Source organism: Cupressus sempervirens, chromosome 10 (assembly GCF_028749045.1).
Source record: "Cupressus sempervirens isolate cs-2001-9-10 chromosome 10, ASM2874904v1, whole genome shotgun sequence".
Classification (NCBI taxonomy): domain Eukaryota; kingdom Viridiplantae; phylum Streptophyta; class Pinopsida; order Cupressales; family Cupressaceae; genus Cupressus; species Cupressus sempervirens.
In genome coordinates, this window is record NC_143127.1 from 3865891 (window position 1) to 3883618 (window position 17728).

The window sequence follows — 17728 nt, forward strand, 5'->3', positions numbered from 1 at the left end:
TCCTTCTATAATGCTTCCACCCTTAGATGATAAGGGGAAATTGGTTTTAGTACCATAAGCTATCATTGAGTTCAGGGAGAGGAATTTGAGGAGACATACTATCAAGGAGTACTTGGTGAAGTGGAAGGACCTGCCAGTAAAGGATGCCACTTGGGAGAGTGAAGGAATTTTGCAGCATCCAGAGTTGAGATTGCTTGGGGACAAGCAATTTCAAGAGGGGCAGACTGTAATGTCCCCATCTTTTTAGCATCTCAGTGGAGTTCTTAGCCTTTACATTCTCTGAAAGCAAGTGGAGAAATAAGGAGAAATTGATTAAATTAATTTATTATAAAGTCATTAAATAAATTAAAATTAAAAGGTGACTTTATATTTAATTAATTTAATTCTCTAGAAGCACAACTAATTATTGTATTGGAAAGGGGGAAATTTCTAGAGAGTGCATTTTTTAGAAGTACAACTAATTATTGCCTTGGAAAGGGAGAAGCTTCTAGAGAGTGTAATTAAATAATATTCTATTTCCTTCTAGAATGGTGAGGGAAAAGAATAAATAGAGGCAAAAGCTTTATTGCTAGGCATTCGATTATTATGAATTGCATTTGATATGAACTTGGGAGAAGAAACTAAGGGTTTCTAATTTTAGTTAGCCATAGGAGAGCGTCAATTCTTGAATGTTGCAACCATTTGAGGTGGTGAAATATCTACTAAATTTGGCATTCATGAGAGCTTCATTCTGGAGTTCTATTCGTGCTTAAATTGGAGAATACATTTATTGTTGGCTACTACAGTACTACTGCTACAGTGACGCTACTACAGTGATTTACAATAGAAAATTCATATTTTGGGAGCAATTCCAAGTTTTAATCTACTACATTTTGCATTGTTTGAGAGTAGATATTTGGGGCATTGGTAGGGTTTGTAAAATCTATTGTAACCTAATTTATATCAGAATTTGTTGCCCTAATGTCTTATTGATGTAGATGCATATTTTTCCTATTTTTAATTAGTATTATTTAAAAACAATTGCATCTTCATTATTTGGTGGGTTCTTTGCAAGCATATTTATTTAAGTTTGGCATTTAGAAAGCAATCAAAATTTACATATGCAATATATCTCTTGCTTGCAAAATGTTTGATGAAATGTCAAACAAGTGAATTAGAGAGGACCTTGTGTTTGACAAAATTATAACTAGCTGGGGTTATTACAGACCAACTTATGTAACATAGTACTCATTCAAAAAAAATTATCCTTAGTCATGTCAACTGTGGGAGGTACAATTTGCAAAATTTTGGATCTAGATTCTCCCCTTATGACCTTTGTAAATTTCTTAGGTTTTCCTTTCTCTTCTAATTGGTTGATCTAATTCAAGATTTTATGCAATTAAATGATTAGGTCAACTTCCTTCTCTTGACTCCTTTGTATCCTTTGCATCAGCCACTCTAGAACATCAATTTTATGATCCTTCCCACTATTAATTGCTTTTGTTCTTGCATTACTTTGTTATCATTTTTTTGCCTGAGCTCCTGGAATTTCTATCATTACTTTATGAGTTATTGCCTCTTCAGTTGGAATCTCTACCTCTATTGCACAAATTTCCACTTCTTCTTTAGGATCCTCTTCTTCCATAATCTCCCTTTCTATTAGTACACTGAAAATTTCTTTGGTGGTAACATCTTGTTCTTTGCTTCTTCTTTTTGCAAATCTTTGATAGACACTGATGTGTAGTCTATCTTGCATTGGTCTAGATGTGTGCTCTTCTTTCTCTATTCTTCTTCTTCTTATTTCTACTTATTTCCTAGTGAAAGTTCCTATCTCCTGGACACTTGGAGTTTGACTAGGCTAGGATGGAATATTCCAAGATCTTTTCCTCTTATGTTGTGGATCTTCAATATGAAGATTTGACCCACTCCTTGTTTTTGCTTCTTAAGAAACACTTATTCATTTGGGTTTCACCATCTAACCTTTCTACAAAACAAATAACTAGGAACGTGAATAAAAATGGATATAGTTTACCTTTACAAAAGAAAATTGAAAAATTATCAAAATTTCTCCAGTTCTGAAGGATAGAATTTTCTCACTTCCAAGAATTTTTTCTTTTTCACAAAATTTTCCAACTTCCTACAAAAAAATTCTTACTCTATCTCTAGCTCGTTGTTCTAACTATGTGTGATTATGAAATGAGTAGAGTTGCTTATATAAACTTTCAACTTGGAAAAGATTAATCAATTGCAAGCTAATTTTAGGAAATTATTTTTCATTGTCTCCAAGCTTCCTTGAAAAATGTCACTTTCCTTGAACTCTCTTTACTCTTTTTTTTTGGAATTTGCCTATTTGATTTATTTAACTTCACCATGAAGTTTGATCCATTTGCTTGATTTTTCAATTTGCTAAATTTAAAATTAGAAATTAATCCTAATATCAAACAATCTTCTCCCTCCCCCCTAAAGAAATGATTTCTTCCATTTGTTAACCAATTTTCTCTTTTTGTTACTTTTTCAAATATTAGTTATTTAAATTAAACCATGCGCATATGCTATTAGGAGTAATGACGGAGTGTTGGAGGTCGGGTGCTCAGAGAGGGTTTACAGTAAATAGCAGGAATAATGAGAGGTTTGGAAGGTTTGGAAAAGGTTGGGAGCCTTTTAGAAGACATGAAGGAAGGTTTTATTAGGGGAATAGGAATGGAATATGGGAAAATGGGAACATAAACTTCCAGGGAAGTTCTCAATGGAAAAATATGGGACAAAACAATAGGAAAAAATGGCTAAATGGAAGAGAAAGGCATAATGAAAATGGTTGGAGTAGACATCTGATGCAAAGATTCACATCTATGAATCTGGGTAGGAAAGTGGTTTTTGAAACTATAGCAAAAAAATAAAGAAAACCACAGGGATTGGAAAACCAAGAGAAGCAAAAGACTGAGGATCAGCAGTGGACTTGATGCATGGTAGAGAAAGTTGTGTTGGATAGCAGTTTGATAAAGGTGAGGAGTGACTTTCTGGAGAAAAATGCATTATTTCTATGGATAGGGTTGAGAAATTTTCCTTAGGAATACTGGCAAGAACAATGTTACAAAGTGATTGGAAACAAGCTAAGAACATTTATTAAGGCAATAGAAATGGTGGATAGAGAAACTCTACAAATGTTCCCAAGAATATATATAATGTAGAATGATAGCCATCCAATCTCAAAATAAATTGAGATCTTTATTGATGGGATAGTTTGGAGATAGCCGGTGTCTCTAGAGGAAGGGTTAAAGGTCTGTGAGATTTTCCTTTGTGGGGAACATAACTCTGAAAGTTGTAAACAAGAAGGACGTAATAAGGAAAATGAAGAGGAAAGACTACTCCAACGGGTTATAGAGATAACTAGGATTAAATAAAGTGAGAAGGTTGAGAGTAAAAATCTATGGAAAATGGATAATGCAGAAGTGGAGAATGTTATGATGCTGAAAAAAAGAGCAAATAATTGTCAAGAACGAGGGTCGAGGGAAAGTGAGATTATGGATGTGGGTTTGGAAGAAGTATTATATATGGAAAGTGACGAGGGCTCCAAAAAAAACACCACAAATTGAAAATTAAAGTGATGAAGACTTGCAAAGGATGTTGGTGAGTGAGACTGTCGAAATAAGGATGGAACTGGGGCTAAGGGAAGATAGGGAGGAAAGGGTGGAAGATGGGACTGTAGAAGAAAATGAAATAAGGGTTATAAGGGAAGTAGAGGGAGCTTAAAAACCCTAGGAGGAAGGATGCCAGATAGTAATGGTGCCAGAGAGGCTAGAAGCATCACAAAGGGAATGGGAGGAGAATGAAGGTATATGAATAGGTAGGATGGAGAAATTGAGGGGGGGAATGGAGAGCATTTTAAGGATATTGAAATCTCTCCAATAAGAAACCTAAAAGGAAGATCAGGGGCATCAAGCTCGAAGGAGAGTCTAAATAAGGAGGAAGATGATAGAGATGTAGATGGTGATGATGGCTTCTTTGGGATGGAGGAAAATATGATCGTTAAAGAAAAATGAACTATTGAGAAATTAGAAAGTAAAAAACATAAAGTAAATATTGGGGAGAGCCAAAAAAGGGGAAGAAGAACAATCAATGTATTGATCCAAATTATAGGAAGTGCCAGAGGTCAAAATAAACTAAAAATAGGAAGGGGAAATAACCCCTCCCAAAAGAGATGAAGATCCTTTCGTGGAATGTCAGGGGCTGCAATGCCCCCAACAAAATGTGCTTGATTAGGAGAGGCCTATATCAAGAAAAACCAGATATAGTTTTCATGCAAGAAACAAAGATAAAGTTGGATGATTTGGAGGGTATGAGGAAAAAGTTTTTTAGATGGGAAAGTGAATGGGTCGAGTGCAGAGGGAGCCTTAGGAGGAATGTGTGTTTTATGGAATAAGGAGATAGTGAATGGAATTGTAATGTAGGTGGGCAGGAATTGGCAGTGGTTAAAAGTCTCCTCAAAACAATTAGGATATGAATTCAATGTCCTTAATGTTTATGACCCAATTCATAGTAGAGAGAAAAGAGAACTATGGAAAACACTAATAGAAATGTTGGAAATCTTACAAGACGAAATCACTATAGTAGGGGGATATTTCAATGCTATCTTATACCCAGAATTAAAAAAAGAGGAGGTAAAGGTTGGAGGTCAACTACATAGGAGGACTTCTCAACATTTGTTATAGAAAATGGACTTATCAATATTCCCTTTAAACAGGGGGATTTTACATGGAACAATAGGAGACAGGGGTTTGTAAATATTGTTGAAAATTTGGATAGGTTCCTTTTAGGGGGAGATTGGACAAAAGTTGATTGGTCTGTTGATGCTGAGATTCTGCCTATTCATGGATCAAACCACTTCCCTATTAGTCTAAGAATACAAGAAGAACTCGCTCCTGACCAATGCCCTTTGAAATTTGAAGCTATGTGGCTGAGGGTGGATGGATTTAAGGAGATGGTAAAAAATTGGTGGAGGGGAGCACCTGAGTGGGAGAGGGTAAGGTGATTAGTTATCTAAACTTGATAAAGAAATTAGCAGTAGAATTTTTCAAAGACAGTTGTATGTAATAATTTTCCTTAGGGAAAAATTCATCCAAGACCAAGAAGCACAATAACTAGCACAAATAGACCAATAGAGTATGATCAAAATAACAATATGATATTCAATTCATTGTATAGTACACTAGAGGTGCCTGTATATAAAGGCCTATATGATGCATCTAGAATGTCTAGGAGTTAGCAGTATGATAAGCTCCACAACTAAGCACATGTCCACCAGGAATGGTTTATCCTCTATTAAGCATAGGAGTTAGTGCGATGATGAGAGGATAAGCCTATAAAGGTGTGTCATGTAAAATTATGTTGTAGACACCATGTGTTGAATTAGAGTTGCTTACTCCTATGTTGTCAACAAGAAAACTCATATGAGTACACAAACTCCTAGGTGTCTAACCTAAGAAATAATAAAATAACTCATTTATCCTAAGTAAACTTAAGTAAAGTGTAAATAATTATTATTTACACTAACACCCCCCTTAAGTGCAACTTAGGGGAATGCACTTAAGCTTACAAAAGCTATGATGAAATGTAGAATGGGTCCTGGCTACTAGGTCATGTTAGGTACCCAAGTACAAATGCATTGCAATGAAATCTCTCTGCAAATGGAGAAAGAGGCAAAACCTCATGGGAAAAACCCTCCTCCAAAAAGAGAGATATGTACAATATAGAAGAGAAGGATCAGGTGACCCCCCCTGGTGAAATATCTCTCACCCCCAAGAGATCTCACAAATGAAGATACTTGACCTCTGTGAAGGGCTTGGTGAAAATGTCTACTACCTGCTACTCAGTAGGACAATACTGTAATGCGATGACCTACTCATGGATCAACTCTATGATGTAGTGCATATGAACCTCAATATGTTTGGTGTGTTGATGTTGCACTGGATGTTTCAATATTTCAATAGAACTTTTTTATCATAATGGATGACTATGGGTCTGGGTAAATCAAAACCAAACTCCTTCATAATCTTTTGTAGCCAAATAGCCTATGTTGTTGCATTAATAGCTCCTTGATACTCAGCCTCAGTCGATGAAAGAGAAATATTGTTTTTCTTTTTACTCTACCAACAAATGGGGCTAGAACCAAGAAAACATATATCCTGAAGTAGACTTGCAAGAATCAAGGTCCCCTGCATAGTCAAAGTCTATATATCCCACTAACTAAAGTCCTATAATAGCTGCATAGTGTATCCCATGTGTATGTGTACCCTAGATATAATGTAGGATGCATTTGGCTACCTTCCAATGAAGTTCATGTGGCTCTTGCATGAAGAAAGAAACCATGCCAACTACAAATGAAATATCAAGGCATGTATGTGTCAAGTAGATAAGGCTTCCAACCAACTATCTATACAAAGTTGCATCAACAAGTGGAGTGAAACACTTTGTTTCTAACTTAACACCTAAAAGGAATGGGGTAGGTGTAGCCTTGCAGTCACTCGTGCAAAACTGAGCTAGAAGATCAAGAGCATACTTGGGCTATGATAGTGTTATCCCTGATGAAGACTGATGTATCTCTATACCAAAGAAATAGTGTAATAGACCTAAGTCTGTCATCGAAAACTTGTCCTGTAAAGTAGCCTTAACATTGTTAATGATGGATGTAGTACTTCCTATAATGATCAAGTCATCCACATAAAGTACAAGGAAAAAATGTGAATTATCCCTCTGAAGAATGTAGACATTCGAATCATAATGACATCTAGTGAAGCCTTTAGAGAGTAGAAAGGAATCCATCTTAGTGTACCGAGCTCTAGGAGCTTGTTTAATTCCATAGATAGACTTCTTCAATTTGTAAACCAAGGTAGCATCCTGTATGAATCCCTGTGGCTGCTCTCTCTCTCTCTCTCTCTCTCTCTCTCTCTCTCTCTCTCTCTCTATATATATATATATATATATATATATATATATATATCCTCATATAGATCACCATTCAAAAATATGCTCTTCACATCCATCTGATGAACAGCCCATCTCTGAGCTGCTGCAATAGCTATTGTGAAGCAAATGGAATTCATCTTTGCCACTAGTTCAAAGGTCTCAGTGTAATCAATGCTAGGTACCTGAGAGAAACCTTTTGCAACAACTCTAGCTTTATGTTTATCCACACTTCCATCCATTGCAAATTTGGTCTGCTAGATCCACTTACACTGAACCAATTTTCTTCCCTTAGGAAGAGAGACTAAGTCCCATGTATCATTTCTCATAAGAGAGTTATACTATTCCTCCATTGCTCTATCCCATATCGGAATACCTAATGGTTCTTTAAATGATTTTGGATCATAAGAAACTGCAATATAAGCATGTGGAAGTGAATTGTATTGTGATTTTGTCCTCCTTGAATTTGAAGGATTCCTTGCCAATGGTCCTGCCACATCCAATGTCTGCTTAGCCCATCTAGGTCTAGTGGAAGAAGATTTAGTAGGTGTATCCGCAATCTCAACTGGCTAATGCCTCTATGTTGGTTGAGGATGAACATCTTCCAAGTCACTATCATCACTATCACTCTCTTTAATGAAGGAGGAAGAGGAGGAGTTGAAGAAGAAAAGCTTGGACTTATTTCTTCAAAATGTACACTTCTCTCATAGAATATATCATGTATCTCTAGATCCATCAACTTGTAGGCTTTATGTGAGTATGCATATCTGACAAAAGTGCAAGGTTTTCTTTGAGCTTCTAATGCCTTACGTTTATGTGGAGGAATTCTAGCCCATGCGAGACAACCAAAGACTCTGAAGTGCTTAACTGTAGGGTTCCTGCCATTCCATGCTTCAAAAGGAGTTACACCATCCAAAGCTTTGTGAGGAATTCTATTGTGGATATAGTTAGCACAATTCACTGCTTCAACCCAAAAGATTTGATCAAGAGACTTGTGTAGTAGCATGGAAGTGGTCATCTCTTTGAGAGTTCTATTTTTCCTTTCAGCAACACCATCTTGCTGTGACATATATGGTAGTGAATTTTGAAGGTCAATACCCTCTTGAGTGCAAAAGTCTATTAGTCTTGTGTTCACATACTCCCCCCCATTCTCTGTTCGAAGAATTTTGATGACTTTCCCTAACTGTTTTTCCACTTGAGCCTTGAAGTTGATAAATTTTTCATACACCTCACTCTTATGAGCCATGAAAAAACCCAAGTGAGAGTAGTCATCTATGAAGGTGAGTATGTAGTGAGACTTTCCAAATGATGGCACTAGAGATGGGCCCACCACATCACTATGAAGCAATTCAAGAACACATTGTGCTCTCCAAGACTTCCCCTTTTCATACAATTTTTCTAGATGTTTTCCAAGTGAGAAACTTGAACAAACACCTTCTAAAAACTAAATTTGAGGTAAACCATTGACCATTTTCTTGCTACTAAGCTGCTAAAGATATCTGTAGTTGAGATGTTCAAATCTCTCATGCCACAATTTACTTTCTACATTTGAATGTAGTAACAAGGCTTGTGCGTTTGACTTTGGCACAAAGGAGGAGAAAGTGTAAAGCCTTGAATCATGATTGGCTTCCCCAATTGCAATCATAGAATCATCCTTAATCCTTTCACTACCACTAAATCTGGAAGAAATTCAACTTTATTTCCACCTCCATAGTGAGTCATTTGGTAGACTGAAAGAAGGTTGGAGGTAAGATTAGGAACATATAGAACATCCTTGAACACTCCATTGTCCATCTCAACTTCACCTTTTCCTTTAACTTTCACCTTAGTGTCATCACCTACAAAGATGTGTGGTACCTCTAAATGTGTCATGGAAGAAAAATCTCACTTTCACACACCCATATGATGTGTGGCACCTAAATCAATGATCCATTCTCCCTAACTAACAGTGTTTGTGAGTAAAGCATGCCCTTTTCCCTTAGAATCTAAGGATGAAGATCCTTTCTCCTTATAAGCATTACGCAGTGGAACATTGTGTTTCTTCATGATGTTCTTCAACTCATCAATCTGCTTATGCAAACACTGATGTTCATCATGACCCATTTTCTTACAATAGGCACACTTTTTCTTCTCCTGATTAGTGTCCCCCTTCTTGTTTATATTTGAGGAAGACTTGCCTTGTTGATTTAATGTTGTCATTGTCTTTTCTGTATCCTATTGTTTGTTATTCTTCCACTTCTTCTTTTTGACCTTTCCTTTATTTGAAGTTTGACCAGCTAAATTTTGAGAACCCTCATTATTAGCCACTAATCCCTTAGATGACTTGAGAATTCCCATTGATTGCAACTTCTTTTCTTCTTCATCTAAAAGTTGAGCATAATCATCAAAAGTGACTTCCTTATAGGTAGCCCCTAATATAGTCTTTGTGGTGTTGTAAGAAGAAACAAATGTGGAGTACTCAGATGGCAGCTAATTATGAATGAGATATATCAACCTATCATCTTTAATAGGACTACCACAATCATCAAGCTTTGTTCTTAATTCATTCACCTTAATGATTAAATCCTATATAAATAAAATGTCTTAGGATCTAGGGAGAGAAGCTCATCTTCAATTTTATAAGCATCCTCCTCAGTCACTTTACCATATAGGTTTTTGAGGGCATCCTAAGTTTCCTTGGACGTATTATACTTTTGAATCTGATAGAGGAACTTGTCTTCAACCCCCATCATAATATCACCTAGGGCTTTCCTATCTGCTTGTTCACAAGTAGTAATATCACTTTTAGATACTTGATCACCTATTGGTTTAGGAAGATTACCATCAACATAATAAAAAACTTCATTATGCATTAATTGACACCACATTTTAGTAGACCATGTGGCATAGTTATGTGGTGTTAATTTTGAAAACTTAAGATTTCCCATAATGCAATAAATGAAAGATAACAACAGAAAAAGAGGAACACAAGACCAAGAGACACTCCCCCTTTTCACTCAATCAAGAACACCCCCCCCCCCCCCCCCTCCCAAATGAAAGATTTTGGTGCTTTATACTTAGTGCATTTACAATAGTCACTTGCTAATTTTGGCCTCAATGGTCTTCTAATTTGTAGTTTACAACCTCCTTTTGGAGTCCAAATCTGAAACTAAGCAATGTACAACAATTTTGAAGCAATACAATGCAAAGAAAGGACCTATTTCTAAAAGTGATTTTTTTCCACACAAGCCTATAATCTGATTATAGATCTAGAAAGTAGACAAAAAATTATGAACTTTCAAAAAAAATAGAACCTAATTTGGAGTCCAAATGAGTCTGTATAGAGCAATTGAAGTTGCAAAATGCAAGATTGCACAGGTATAGTCACCCAAAACTGAAATTTCTAACAAATCCATGCACCAAAACCAAAAAAGAACTACACCACTAAATTTTTTAGGAAATTATAGCCAAAAAAAAAAAATCATCTAATTTGGAGCCCAAATGACTGAGATATGGCCTCCCAAAGTTGGACTATTAAATCAAAACTGAATTTGGAGAGGGGTCTAATCACCAAAACATGAGGTTAAATTTGATGTTCAAACAACCATCAAACTCAAAGCATCAATCAAGGATAAAATGAACCTCATTTGCAAATATTTTAAAGTTCTTTTAAAAATCTCATGAAAACTAAGAGTCCTAAATGGTTGCCAAAAATTGTCCTAAAAGCTTTGTTATTTGTTCCAAACAAATGTCTTGTTGCAAAATCTTGAATGTTTCTTAGGTTTTTCATGCATCAAAACAATCTAGGAATATCATTTTTGGGGCTTAAAATATGCAAACTATAACACAAAATCTTGAATGAAAACCAAAGTCCAAAGAGTCATTTTCACTTTTGAGTCCAAAACAATCTTGAATGATCTAAGGTTAAAACAAAGCACTTCAAAGTTCTTAAAACAACACACAAAATCTCAATCTTGAATGCTCAAAGGAAAAAACTTGAATGTTTAACCACTTGTCTTTGAATGCATGTTGCAAAAATCACTCTTGAATGCCATGGATTAAAATAAAATTTTCCTTGAATGCATGATTAAAACAACAAATCCAATCTTGAATGTCAAGGATCAATTAACCATTGCAATATCAAACACTTCATTTGGAGCTTCTAAAAATTGAACAAAACAAATCTCTTTTCCACATGCAATCTAGGTAAAGATTGATTTTTGGACATTTAAGAAACTTTGTTAAGTTAAAATACAAATTTGCAAAAATCAATTTGAGTAGTTCCTTGGACTCACCTCTTTTCTAATCACCCATCAAATATTAACCATTGGTTGCAATCTCAATGCCATTTATGGGGATGGGTCTACTTGAAAAAGGTGTTAAATGTTCCACAATCTAACTCACTCACTTGGTCTTTGAATGTTTGCTTTAACTTTATCAAAATTCTTAAATGATCAAAACTCTAGATTAAATCGATCACACTTCAATTTTGGGCACTAAAATTGAACAACAACTGACGTGGAGAGCCTCCAGGCGCGCGCTTGAAATCGAATTTCACACACTTTTGTTTTGGGTTTAAAACAAACTCACACTCAATCTTGAATGCCTTAAAGAAAATTAATCGATACTTGACGTGGAGGGCCTCTGGGCACGCAAGTTTTCTTTTGTTGATCCTAACTCTTCTTATTGTTTGCATTATTTGATCGATTTACTTTTTTTGGCGCTTCAAGTTGGAATTGAACATGTCTCTTAAACATAAGTTCTTGCAAAGTCTAGATTAGCACACATAAGAGTCAGTTGGTAAAAGAACAAGCGTATTTTTTAGCCCAAGGTCATCCAAGTCTTCTCTCCCCTTGTCGTCTTTCGAGGCCATCTTGGGTGCATAAGATTAGGATCCAAAACCTTGTTTCTTTTTAGGAGGCCTGCTTGGGGATTTCATCACCCCTTGGACGACCTCAACTCCAGCGTTCTGGCGGAGTATAAGAATCGGGAGGTGAATCGAAAGACACCTCTGTTGGGATCAAGATTTTGTCACTTGGGCTAAGCCTCAAGGAACTTTATACCCTTGAGAAGTGAAAGAGGAGAAGTGGGTTACTGCTCCTCTCAGCTGTGTGACATCTTTTTGGTCTCATCTACGGATTTGGGCCTCACGTACCTTGGGTATATCGAGGACTCCTTAGCTAAACCAACTGTCAGCCTTGTAGACAACCATCTAGGATGTTAATGTGTTTGAGGTGACTGATCGAAACATTTGTAGAACATACACACTCCTTGGTGCAAGTATCACTTTTTGAGAATCAAAAACTTCTATCTGGTTGTTTCTATTTATTGCTTGATCTTTTATTTGTTGAATGAATGTTTGCCAAACTTGGTCAATCCTAGCTTAGGGCATACTTAGCGTAGTCACTGCCTATTCTAAAAGTTGAACGAGTTGAAGCAAAACAACCAAGATCTCTCAAAGCCAAGCAAATTTAGGAATTGATGTCAGAGCAACCCAAACCCAAATAGAAGTTCCACAAAGTTAAACTCAAACCATCTCTAGCATACCAAGAACTTTCAGCCAAGAGAAAAGAAATAACACCAAGCCCACGAATTGCCAAACTCCACAAAGCAGAGAACAAAGCTACTGACGAAGCACTTCAAGAGGCCTGGTTAGAGCGCAACATCAAATTTAGCCAACATCTAGGAGTTAATCCTGCTTATGCCTTACCAACTAGGCATGATTTCTATGATTAGACACCCTTGTTTCTCCACATCTTCTTGGATAAGCTTCACTTTAGAGTCATCTTTGTAGAAAATCCAGCCATCTTAGGTTATCCCCTTAAGCATTATTAGCTCATCCATCTCATTTAGAATCAAACCATCTAGCCAGCAATCAAAACCTCACATCCAAGCCTTCAAAATTGTTGTCACTTTTGCCAAAAGTTTGCCACTCCTAAAATCTTCCAAATCCATCAATCTCACCAAGGTTATCCCTTTGACAGAGCTTTGTCTAGGGTAATCCAGCTTCGTCACTTGTTATCCCTCATCACCTTGAGCTAAAGGTTGGGATCCACAAGTGGTCAATCTCGTGTTCTTCCTAAAGGATCATCAGTTTATCCTTAAGTTGACACAATCACCACCAAGCTTGCACATAGGAAAGCAGACCTTTCGTGCTTTGGCAACATATCTTTGAAGTTAGAATCTCCAACCCAATCCTCCTTAGGTTTTTTCATATAGCATTGCCTTAACCTAGGAAGTCATTCGCATAGAGAAGCCTTCCCCCTTTTGCATCCATTAGCATTATTGCATCTCATCCCTAGGAGCATTTTTCATGCCACCCGTCACTCGCTTAGCCAAGAAGAAAGAAACAATGGAGCCCTATCATTTGGATCGAACAACCTCACCCCCCTTGAGCACTCAGCCATCCTTCAGCCCAGAGAAAGCTATGCCATCATCTACTGACATTGAAGCTTTCATGAACCAACCAGGAAATGCAGTATTGGTAAATGCCATTATAGACAAGAACAAAGAGACAATCATGGCTAATTTTCGAAGGGACAATGTAGGAACCTTTGACTTTGGAAGACCCCCTCCATTATCAGATCCATCTCACCCATTGTTTGGGCAGCTACCACCATCCATAGGCTCTTATGATCCAAATTATCCTTAATATATGCCAAAAGAAGAGCCTCCAGCCAATCCATATGATCCAACAGACCCAAACATACCATCATCCACCCAAGTTGAAATCTCCATGCCGCAAGCCAACCCAGCCACCACCACTACATCCTTGGTTCATACCTCTCCGCTCCAAACCCCCTTTACCCAAAACACCTCACCATTCACCCCCTTCACTATTGTTTCTGCTGCTCCCCAACCCAGCCTTCCAAATCCACCCATCTCCCAAATCAGTGCTAGCATCTTTGGCCAACCTCAGCAATATACAACAGGGATTCCACCCATGGGGCCAAGTAATCAACCTTTCATTACCCCCAGCTTGTTCACCGCAGACCAAAGCACAATCCCATCATTTCCATTAGGTTTTGGGAGCTCAATACCATTAGCCACAAATCTACAAGCTACTACCCTCACTCCACAAAGCTATCAAATCCCACAAGCTACTACCAATTTTCTACCAAGCTCCCAAGTGACCCCAGCCCCTGCCACCACTCTACCAAGCTTCCAAATCCAACCACAAAGCTATCAAACCCCATCAGTTCCATTCCCAAGCTTTCAATTCCCACCACCTCCACCACCAACTAATCCATTACCTCCAATTACCAACTACTTTTCAATGCCACTTCTAGGAGTTAATCCACCACCCCATCCAACCACCAATTATTTGCAGATACCATCCCAAATGGGGGCACAACCCACATATATTGGTCAAACCCCACAAGCCCCCCGATCCTTTCCCCAAGCCTCACAACCATCTTATACCTTACCTCCACAAAGCAATCCATTTATCCCACAGCCAGCTTATGTTCCTCAATCCCATATCAATAGCAAGCTTCGCAGCACATGCAGCAATATGCGCCACCTCCCCCTCAGCAACCTGTCATCCACCATGTAGCTGCCCAAACAATGTACAATCCCTATCAGCAAATCCCTCATAGCCATCCATATTCAGTGGCCCCATCCTGCACATACCTACCTCAAGGCACTCCTACATTGGGGGCACCCCAGCCATCACCTATCAATTCAGAATGAGAGCAAATGAAGATAGCTCTGAAAGCCATCTAAGAAGGGAATGATCCGAAGACATTCAAGTTTGAGAATGTGTGTCCTTACCCATTTGACAGAGCCATTACCATGACACCATTTCCCAAACACTTTGAGGTATCCAAATTTGACAAATTCAGAGGAAAAGGAGACCCTGTCACACATATCAAAGAATTTTACATGCACTGCCAGGACGTAGCATACAATGATGTCTTCCTCTTGTGCCTTTTTCCCAAAAGCTTAGCTGGACCAGCTCTTGAATGGTTTTATAGAATCCCCTATGGCACAATTAAAAACTTTGCTCAATTATCTGAGGCATTCGGAGCCCAATATGCTCATCTTGTTGAAACAGAGCTATCAATAGTTGACCTTGTCCACACTAAGCAAGAAGGTGGAGAAAGCCTTACTGAATACCTGCAAAGATGGCAAACCCTTACCACTCGCATATCGTACACCTTTCCAGAGCGCCATGTGGTGAAAATGTTTATTGATAATGCCCATCCTAGCTTGGCTCACCACATGACCATGAACTGTTTGCAGACCTACAAAGATATCAAAGAGAAAGGAATGATCCTTGAGCAAGGACTCATTAAAGATGGTGTGGTCAAGATTTACAAGGAAGCCAACCAAAATCAATCACATTCCAATGACAAGTCTAGGTATTGGAACAAAAACAAGCACGTTGCAACAGATGGCATCACTGACACCAAACATGTGAATATTGTTGGTCCTTCTCAAAACCTGTCCAACCCACCATATCAACCAAACAATCAAAAAGCTATCAATTACCAACAACATAATCACCAAAGCTATCAAAACCACAATCCAAGACCCAACTTTCAAGGGTCTAGCAATCAAGCTAATGCCATCAATGTAGCTGCAGGACAAAAGCCTAGATTCCAACCTACACCTAGAAACTATACACCCCTTGGTGAGCCATTGGATGTCATTTTTGAGAAATTAGTCAAGGAAAACCTCATCAAATTTCCTCCTACCCAGCAAATTGACCCAAGCAAATCCAAAGCTGCATGGTACAAAGATAATGAGTACTGCAAATTTCATAGAGTAAAAGGTCACACTACCCTCAGATGCATGAAACTGAAAGACTATGTGCAGGACCTCATTGATCGGAAGGAAATCACTGTTGGTGCCCAAACCTCTCCCAATGTAGGCTTACAGATCTATCAAAATGATTTTCCTCCACACCACAACCAAAATCCTGGAAAAGCACCTATCCAAACCAACAACAACAACACCAACAGCCGTCAGCCAAACCAACAGCATGGGAAGAACAATGACCACACTTCATCCTATATAGACTATGGTAGCCTTATAGGTTGTATATCCGAGAAAGAGCCTTCTGTCAATGTTATCAATATCCAAGGACCAAACAATGAGTGTGCAGTCACCACTCAAAGAGCGCAATTCAACATCGCAGGCCCACCCGTTCCACCAGTACCATCAGCTCCATCAAAAAGCCAGTACAATATCTTGGAACACCTTGGGAACATGCCAGCCCAAATCTCAATTTTAGACCTTCTTCGCACTAGTCTTGTGTACAAGAACATCCTTGACAGTGCTCTCATAGAATCCCGTGTCCCTTCAGATATCAATGCTACTAATTTTTGTAATCTTGTTGGACACCTATCCTCCTCATGTGCCATATCTTTCAAGCCCACCGACATACCCGTGGTCGAGCCAGATCACACCCTTCTGCTTCGCATAGCCATCATGGTATCCAACTTTGTTGTGAAAAGAGTAATGATAGCTAATGGATCAGCCTTGAATATTTGCACCCTAAAATTCATAAAACAAGTTGGGTATACTGAGGCAGATATCATCAGTGAGGTTATCACCATCAAAGCTTATGACAACTTGGAAAGAACCACAGAAGGAACTATTTTGCTGCCAATCAAGGTTGGGCCAGTCATCCAAGAGACACTTTGCCATGTTATTGATCTAAACCTACCATTTAACATCCTCCTCGGTCGCCCATGGATTCATTCCATGAAAGCCGTTCCATCCACTTACCATCAGTGCATCAAATTTCCACATCAAGGCACTAAGGTAACCATCCATGCTGATCCAGAACCCTTTGCTTACTGCAATGCGGTCGAAGCTTCATATAATAACCATTGCCCTAGAATTGATATTGGCACATCCATCGCCAGCTCATCCCACACTTATAATGACCCAGAAACCATCCTCGCCTCTACCCTGTCTACCGTGAAGATCAATAACAAAGGTTGTGGAGAGTATAGTCTGTCGGATGCATTTATTGTCGGGGCACTCCCACTTGATCCACATGCCCATGGACGACTGACATATCACAAAGCTAAGGAGATTCCACCTCCTCGATACAAATAGGTTGGCCCAACAACCTTTGTATCCTCGAAAATCCCTCTTCATGAGGAGCTCACTCCAGATATCAACAAATGGTTACATAAGGATGCACCTCAAAGAAATCAAGCACGCCTTGATCACTTCAGCCAAAAGTATCCCCAAGAACATAAGCTCATCACTGAAAAATGGAACTATCAAGGTGGTGGTCTAGGACCAGAAGAAAGAGGCATGCAATGCCCCATTGACACACACAAGTGGGAATTGAAGTCAGGTCTTGGCTTTGGCATACCCACAACTGGGGGCACCAATGAGAACGGTCACGCTTTTTTGAACATTCACCACAACCTTGTCGAAATCGAAGACATTCCTGAGGAAGTTGAAAAGAGAGCCTACGACGATATCCTAGACCAAATCTCCCTCAGAGACTCTGTTCTCCAAGAACTATCCATCCACCTCATTGACCTACCACTCGCCCATCCACAACTCATAGATTGGGACCAACCAAGTGTCATACACATCGATGAGTTCACATCAGAGGAGGAACTTCTAAGATTCATGGGAGCTAAAACTCCTCACAAGAAAACTGCCTATATCTACAAGCTAGATCCCAAGGGGTATTTTGGAGAAAATCTCCAACCTAGTTCCGATACACCCAAAACTGGAACTAAGGTTAATCTGAGACTAGCTAAGGCAACGAAGAGAACCCCTCAGCAAGAAAATCTAGAGCCACAAGAAGAACATGAGGATTTAGCATTGCCTCCTC